This window comes from Hordeum vulgare, chromosome 5H (assembly GCF_904849725.1).
Source record: "Hordeum vulgare subsp. vulgare chromosome 5H, MorexV3_pseudomolecules_assembly, whole genome shotgun sequence".
NCBI lineage: Eukaryota > Viridiplantae > Streptophyta > Magnoliopsida > Poales > Poaceae > Hordeum > Hordeum vulgare.
The window spans coordinates 483,728,037-483,736,559 of record NC_058522.1 but is presented as its reverse complement, the minus strand read 5'-3'; the positions used below and the strand labels follow the sequence as shown (position 1 = coordinate 483,736,559).

Here is an 8,523-nt window from a genome sequence, read left to right as displayed (position 1 = left end):
AACAAGTTAGACGTCCTCTAATTTTGTTGTTGCATGTTTTACGTGGTGACCATGGGTATCTAGTAGGCTCGCATCTTACTTACGCAAACACCACAACGGAGATATATGAATTGCTATTTAACCTTATACAAGGACCTCCTCGGTCAAATCCGATTCAACTAAAGTTGGAGAAACCGACACTTGCCAGTCATCTTTGAGCAACGGGGTTACTCATAGCGATGAAACCAGTCTCTCGTAAGCGTACGAGTAATGTCGGTCCAAGCCGCTTCAATCCAACAATACCGCGGAATCAAGAAAAGACTAAGGAGGGCAGCAAAATGCACATCACCGCCCACAAAAACTTTTGTGTTCTACTCGAGAAGACATCTACGCATGAACCTAGCTCATGATGCCACTGTTTGGGAACGTTGCATGGGAAACAAAAATTTTCCTACGCGCACGAAGACCTATCATGGTGATGTCCATCTACGAGAGGGGATTTCCGATCTACGTACCCTTGTAGATCGCACAGCAGAAGCGTTAGTGAACAACGCGGTTGATGTACTGGAACATCCTCACATCCCTCGATCCGCCCCGCGAACTGTCCCGCGATCCGTCCCACGATCTAGTGCCGAACGGACGGCACCTCCGCGTTCAGCACACGTACAGCTCGACGATGATCTCGGCCTTCTTGATCCAGCAAGAGAGACGGAGAGGTAGATGAGTTCTCCGGCAGCGTGACGGTGCTCCGGAGGTTGGTGGTGATCTGATCTCGGCAGGGCTCCGCCCGAGCTCCGCAGAAACGCGATCTAGAGGAAAAACCGTGGAGGTATGTGGTCGGGCTGCCGTGGCAAAATTTGTCTCAAATCAGCCCTAATACCTCTGTATATATAGGTGGGAGGGGAGGGGCCTTGCCTTGAGGCTCAAGGAGCCCCAAGGGGGTCCGCCGAGCCAAGGGGGGAAGTCCTCCCCTTCCAAACCGAATCCAACTTGGATTGGAAGGTGGAGTCCTTCTCTCCTTTCCCACCTCCCCTTTTTTTCTCTTTCTCTTCGATTTATTATCCTTTGGCGCATAGGGCCTTCTTGGGCTGTCCCACCAGCCCACCAAGGGCTGGTGAGCCACCCCCAAGGCCTATGGGCTTCCCCGGGGTGGGTTGCCCCCCCCCCCCTCGGTGAACACCCGGAACCCATTCGTCATTCCCGGCACATTCCCGGTAACTCCGAAAACCTTCCGGCAATCAAATGAGGTCATCCTATATATCAATCTTTGTTTCCGGACCATTCCGGAAACCCTCGTGACGTCCGTGATCTCATCCGGGACTCGGAACAACATTCGGTAACCAACCATATAACTCAAATACGCATAAAACAACGTCGAACCTTAAGTGTGCAGACCCTGCAAGTTCGAGAACTATGCAGACATGACCCGAGTGACTCCTCTCTCAATATCCAATAGCGGGACCTAGATGCCCATATTGGATCCCACATATTCTATGAAGATCTTATCGTTTGAACCTCAGTGCCAAGGATTCATATAATCCCGTATGTTCCTTTGTCCTTCCGTATGTTACTTGCCCGAGATTTGATCATCAGTATCCGCATACCTATTTCAATCTCGTTTACTGACAAGTCTCTTTACTCGTTCCGTAATACAAGATCCCGCAACTTATACTAAGTCACATTGCTTGCAAGGCTTGTGTGTGATGTTGTATTACCGAGTGGGCCCCGAGATACCTCTCCGTCACACGGAGTGACAAATCCCAGTCTTGATCCATACTAACTCAACGAACACCTTCGGAGATACCTGTAGAGCATCTTGATAGTCACCCAGTTACATTGCGACTTTTGATACACACAAAGCACTCCTCCGGTGTCAGTGAGTTATATGATCTCATGGTCATAGGAACAAATACTTGACACGCAGAAAACAGTAGCAACAAAATGACACGATCAACATGCTACGTCTATTAGTTTGGGTCTAGTCCATCACGTGATTCTCCTAATGACGTGATCGAGATATCAAACAACAACACCTTGTATATAATCAGAAGACCCTGACTATCTTTGATCAACTGGCTAGCCAACTAGAGGCTTGCTAGGGACAGTGTTTTGTCTATGTATCCACACATGTATATAAGTCTTCATTCAATACAATTATAGCATGGATAATAAACGATTATCTTGATACAGGAATTATAATAATAACTAAATTTATTATTGCCTCTAGGGCATAATTCCAACAGCTTAATGGCCTAAAATTGCTCAAATCACATCCATGCGCTAGATGGGCAGGTATGTGTAGGGCCTTGCATTGGATCTTGCCCTCTCGTCCTCTAAGTATAGATCGACAATGTAGTACTGATTGAGAGTTACAAAAGAATGTATTCAAAAAGATTTATATGTTCAACTATTGGCCTTGTTGCCCTGAATTTTCAAGACAATAATAATGTTCCGCCAAAGCTCCAATCCATCATTTTCTCCTCTCCTTTTCCCAAATGGAAATGCAATAATCCGTTCTCAACTTAATATTGAAAGAAAATTAAGATAAACAGTGGTACGTACCATTTGACATCGCTTCTGAATAATTAAAATACCTTGTCGCAATGGACCGAAAAACTTACATGTGAAGCATCATCAACAAGCCGATAATGGTTCATGAAGACTAATTCTGGTGTTCTTCAGCATATGCTTCTCTGAATTCAAACTTTATGGCCTCATAATACTCTTTGCTTTTTTCCTTACGGTGACAGGGTTAGATCTCTTAAGGGGGTGAGTCCAATTGGTAAACATAGAGAATGACACTTCCCGACTGTACAAATACTATTGCATCCTTTAGCATTCACTATACATAGGAAGCCGAGTATGACTTTTGCATCCTTCCAGAAAACTAATAAAATACTATTTAGACTGCATAAATCGCATAGAAAAAAACTACAAGGACAAAACAACACTTTTAGCATAGGAACACTCTGCTTAGGGAACAGTGGATACATGGTACTAACTGCAACAATTCTCAAGCAGTAAGAATAGACGAGAAAAATAATGAAGAGAGCTTTTCAAAAAATAAAAGGACTGTCTTTTGTTTTCATGAACTCTCCTTTCCAAATATCTTCTAGGAAATTCCATATTTCTAGTAATCAGATCTTCTAAAAGGTTATTGTGGTACTAATCATATCATAAATAAAATAAAAAATTACATGTCCAATAGGATGCTACTATTTTTACGCAAAAATATCCAGTATCATTCCTGTATCTAGCGTACGAGCAAATCTCCAGCGAGCCCTCCAGGAGGCTTTTGGTTTGCGCCTTTCGTCACTGCACATGTCACGTAGGGTGGTGCTCTCGTATTGTAGATGCCGCCTTGCCAGAGACATGGTCGGAGTCATGGCAGGGCTTCAGTACATGTAATGATCTAGTTTACCCTGCAGCTGGAGGCTTGGCATCCACGAGAACAGGGAGATTGATCCAAGACAAGATAGCACAGTTGGAGACTTACAAGCACGCATATTCTCTGTCTTCACTAAAAAATAACACAGAAGTAGAACATGTATTAGCAAGTGAACAGGTAATAGAAGAAGAGGTACTAGCAAGCTAGACATGGTCGGAGTCATGGCAGGGCTTCAGTACATGTAATGATCTAGTTTACCCTGCAGCTGGAGGCTTGGCATCCACCAGAACAGGGAGATCGATCCAAGAAAAGATAGCACAGTTGGAGACTTACAAGCACGCATATTCTCTGTCTTCACTAAAAAATGGCACAGAAGTAGAACATGTATTAGCAAGTGAACGGGTAATAGAAGAAGAGGTAGTAGCAAGCTAAAAAATTAGTACGTTAGAACAGGTAATAGAAGAAGAGGTAGTAGCAAGCTAAAAATTTAGTACGTTAGAACAGGTAATAGAAGAAGAGGTAGTAGCAAGCTAAAAATTTAGTACGTTTGAATCTACAAATACTCCACTTATTGTGTGACACTAAAAATGACAAATCAAACATATTGACAACTCCCTGTAGACGGCGTGTAAAAATATGTTTGTGCTGCTAAATCCTAGTAACAAGGTGAGAATTATTCTAAACTGTTAAGCTCATAGAAAAATCTTGAAAACTTGAAATAAATCTTGTTTAACCAGTTATTATTTACAACAATCTTGGAAACTTAGCAGAGATCATTTTTTAACTTCTAGCTGTAACAAATGGTCGAATTCATGTCTTGTCGTTCTTCACATGATAACCTGCAAGAAAGAACATTTGTGTAGATGGAGAAGAGAGTTCACATTTTGATGGTCCTTATTCCATGAATCCCATAATAACCTTGGAATCAGAACTTAACACAATATATATCATGACCATGAGAACACAATTTGTCGCTATCATATGTTCCTTACTTTTGATCTATCTCTGTCAAACTTTTTTGCCACACCTGTAGATGCCGACATCTTTCTCCCAAAGATAGTAGGTTGACAATGTATTTGTTGGGACTCTTAGTACATGCTTATTACCGAGTTTCAGTTTTACTCTACTACAATAAATTATAGGTCATTATAATTATTTATATGTTGTTTGATTAGTGTCACACAAATACCACATCACCAATTATTTAAGAGAATGTCATCCATTGTACAATGACGTTTGGACTACTTTAGCAATACGAACATGTGTTGAACCTCTAAAAACATATAGGGAAATTCTGAAATTGTAGTGGAAGATTAGGTAACCTCGGACTATATTTATTAAGGTATAAAATGGAAGAAAATAAATGGGCATCCCCTTGTGAACATTACATAAAGGGAACAAACTTACCTTGTGGCAAAAATAGTGATAGGAAGGAAATGACATGGTTAGATAAAAAAATATAATAGAGGCATACTTGTGTGTGTGTGTGAGAGAGAGAGAGAGAGAGAGAGAGATCTTTCTCTGCAGTCCTCCTTTCACTTCACCTTCATTCTTGTGACCATGTCTGAACCCTCTCTCTTTAAAGTCTTATAATTCTACAGAATCCCTGGACCGTTGAAATTCAACGGGGGACCACAAATTCCCCATCGTGGATTCAACCATGCTAATCAAATATATTACTGTATATCAAGGATATACTCAATTTCGAATTCAGAGTTGTAATTTTTAGCTTAATAGTAAGACTAATCATTGGAATTAAATGAATTAGTTAATTAATTCGAGATGGAGACTTTAGTGAATAAATTTACCATGTTGTTATTGCCGACCTCGGTGATGATGTGTTGATACAGCTTGTATGTTGTACTCTCGGCAGGCCTCTTCCATGGTTACACCTTCTCTATGGTGATGTACCCATTGTTCTCCTTGTCGAAGTAGGCAAAGGCAGCCAGCAGGTGCTCCTCCCGCTACATCTCGTATAGTGTACTCTCGGCAGGCCTCTTCCACCTTCTCTATGGCGATGTACCCGTTGTCGTCCATGTAGAAATAGGCCTGGGCAGCTAGCATGTGCTCCTCCAGCTACACCTTCTTGATGTGCACTATCGCCTCGATGAACTCATCATAGTCGATGCTCCCACCCTGCTTCATCTTTCCTAGCCCTCTGAGAATCAACCCTTTTTGACGTGAAAATGAAAGTTGGCCCTATAACACATAAATGAGTCGGTAGGTAGCAGACAAGCAGTGTCATTTCTCTATGCGATGGAATCTGTAAGTGCAGGCACATATGCCCAGATCAAGCAAGGACAATGACACCCCAGCTGTCTCCATTAGGAACTCCTTCGAGAGCATGAACAATAACCAATCAATCATCAATAAAACTGGAAAATAAAACTGAAACTTCTTACCCACCAACATTGATCTGATTTTTCATAATACAAGAGTTCACATAATGTGAAAAAAATCTGGAGGTACCTAGACATGACTTTGTTCATAATGATTAATGTAGAGCGTTGTGATTGACATGTTTCTCATTGATGTACTGGTCCAGAAGGAATTTACAGACACTGTCTACATCCTGGCGGAGCTTGGATTGGTCCATATGATGGTCAATCTAAATCAGTCACAAGTTCTAAACAGTCATACATCAACCTGCTGCATGCTACAATTCAGCATAAAAATAAATCAATAAATGACTCAAGTACAGTAGTAATAAACCATCTAAAATAAAAAATAATAAGCACTGATATCAGGGGTTGTGCTTGCCATATATTTAAAAATCTGGAAATATCATCAGACAAACACACTCCATGTATAATGAAACTGAGCTTGTCAATGTAGGAGCGGATTAAAGCAGAGTCGGATATGACCAAATAAAGCAAGCAATTAGTAGTACTAAAGTTTATAGTATGTGTGTGTATCATCAAAGTCTTGATCAATAATATGGGAGGAAGTCACAAAGAACTCATACACCGGAAAAGGCATAGCATGGATCTGCATTGTAGCAATTGAATGGAACATATGATACCAAATCTTACCTACTAATAAAGCAAATAGTGCTTCTTCCGTACGTCATTCAAATTGTCCTTAAAGTTGACTAAAATTACCCACCAATGCCACCTATAAGTTATAAAAAACGTTTCAAACAGGAAAATCACCGGACTGGGCCGGCCCATGTAGGCATCTCCTATATTACGCTCTGGGCGTTGGAAAAAAAATGCAACACACTTGTTTGGGCCGGCCCATGCGTGGGCGCCTGTTTTTTAGTTTATTTTTTTTATTTTTTTTCTTTTCAGTTCTATTTTGTTTTTCTACTTTAAATAATTTAGAACTTCAAACAACTTTTCTCAATTTTAAGAAACTGAGAATTTCGAAATAAAATATTCAAAAAAACATATTTTTTTAGAATTCAAAAACTACTCAGGAGTTTTGAAAAATGTTTGCATATAAAAAAATGTTTAAACTTTGAGAAAATGTCCATAAAATAAAAAATTCAACGATTTTAAACAAAAGTGCGTGTAAAAATCTTAAAAACAGTGCGTGCCTCTGTTTTTAGTTTCATTTTTTATTTTCATTTTTCTGTTTAAATAATTTAGAACTTTGAAAAACTTTTCAATTTACAAAATTGAGAATTTTGAAATAAAAGTTTGAAGATAATATAAAATGTTTGTGAATTCAAAAAATGCTCAGGATTTTTGTAAAAATATTCGCATATTCAGAAAATTGTTCATAATTTTGAGAACAATGTTGGTGAAAACAATAAAAGTCCATGATTTGGAAAAAAAGTTTGTGTGTTATTTTTTGAGTGCAATTGAAAAAAATGTTTGCTAATTAAAAAAATGTTCATGCATTTCAAGAAATGTCCTAAAATTTTAAAGACATAATATGATCAGCATCAGTGGAGATTATAATTGTTTTTTTCCCGTTGCAACGCATGAGTCCTTTTGCTAGTGATACTAAACATAATTAATAGGGGTTGTGACATTGCTCCACATCTCCTTTGTTAGCAATTGAATAAACATTAGTCATACCTCTTTTTGTGCCAGTTGTTGAGCTACTTTCCTATGTACCCGAGATACAACTCGATCATATCATAGCAGGATGCTTGCTTCATCTCCTCAATCATACATCCATCTGCATTCCAGGAGAAAATATCCATCCTAGTACCAAGAAAGAAAAAATCCTTGAATATATGCAGGTAAAAGTGATACACAAATGTTAAAAAATATAATCAACGCAACTCAATAGTCATGACCGCAGAAATCCAAAAATCAAACAAATGACGGTTAATCGCAAGGACAAATCAATGCTCGTCTAAGAAAGATGAAGAAAGCATTAGCACAAATCATTACCATTAAAATCAAGTCAACTTCAATAACTAAATCTTTCATGAACCAGGGTCGAAGCTACAGAAAGAAGGGATCCATGCTTGTACCATTTTTTGTGGAACTTGCAGTTGAGCAAGCCATCACCATGCTTGTTTCCGAGACGCCTTCCTCGCTGCCTTGCTTAATCTAATTATTTAATTCTTATGCAGCATGCCTCTGTGCTAGCCGACAAACCCCTTGACCGAAATCCGTCGCTCGGTCCCCAACCCGAACCGCAGATGCATGAACTCCTAGGTCTACAAATCAGATCAAGAATCACTTTTCTTTAGGTGGTCAGATCACCTTGGAACCTAGTATTTTTAGATAGAAAACAATCATGTTGCTGACGGTAAACAAATATACATGGCATATAATTCACATATTGAGCAATCCATTTAAAATTGATAGTTTATTCGTCAAGTAAAAAATTAGAGAAAATGATTGCAGCCTCTTTGTGCTATGCTCGCTGCTCATGTAAAGAGGAAACGAGCAGAAAACAAGAACATAAATACAGAGGAGCAGCTCGTGTTTGCTATAAAACAAACATCCACACATGAAAGTTAATCTTTATTTTGCTAAAAACTGTAATAATCATCAGATCTACTACCAATGCAAGAGATGAGTGTAAGGAGCATATCCTGTGTGGTTGTACCCCGACCTCAGGCGGATGCATGGTGTCCCTATCCGCGGCCGCACACTCCGGTATGGCACCACCACCCAACTTCCTATCCACGGCCGTCCACGCCCATACGTCGACGTACACGACCTTCGCTTGTCCCGCTCCCCAACCCGCCA

The 8,523-nt window shown here is 39.9% G+C and overlaps 2 long non-coding RNA genes across 3 annotated transcripts; both read right to left on the bottom strand.

Moving 5' to 3' along the window:
• Positions 1 to 3,056: 3,056 nt before the first annotated feature.
• Positions 3,057 to 3,827, bottom strand: LOC123395937. Of its 2 annotated transcripts, none has more exons than XR_006609864.1 (2): positions 3,607 to 3,827; positions 3,057 to 3,499 (listed from the first exon to the last, which is right to left on the bottom strand). It is a non-coding gene; the product is annotated as an uncharacterized LOC123395937 (long non-coding RNA). The 2 variants fall into 2 exon arrangements; XR_006609865.1 differs by having other exon boundaries at positions 3,626 to 3,827.
• A 1,878-nt stretch (positions 3,828 to 5,705) lies between these two features.
• Positions 5,706 to 7,987, bottom strand: LOC123396613. Its single transcript, XR_006609919.1, has 4 exons — positions 7,797 to 7,987; positions 7,393 to 7,521; positions 5,837 to 6,023; positions 5,706 to 5,742 (listed from the first exon to the last, which is right to left on the bottom strand). It is a non-coding gene; the product is annotated as an uncharacterized LOC123396613 (long non-coding RNA).
• Between the last annotated feature and the right edge of the window lie 536 nt (positions 7,988 to 8,523).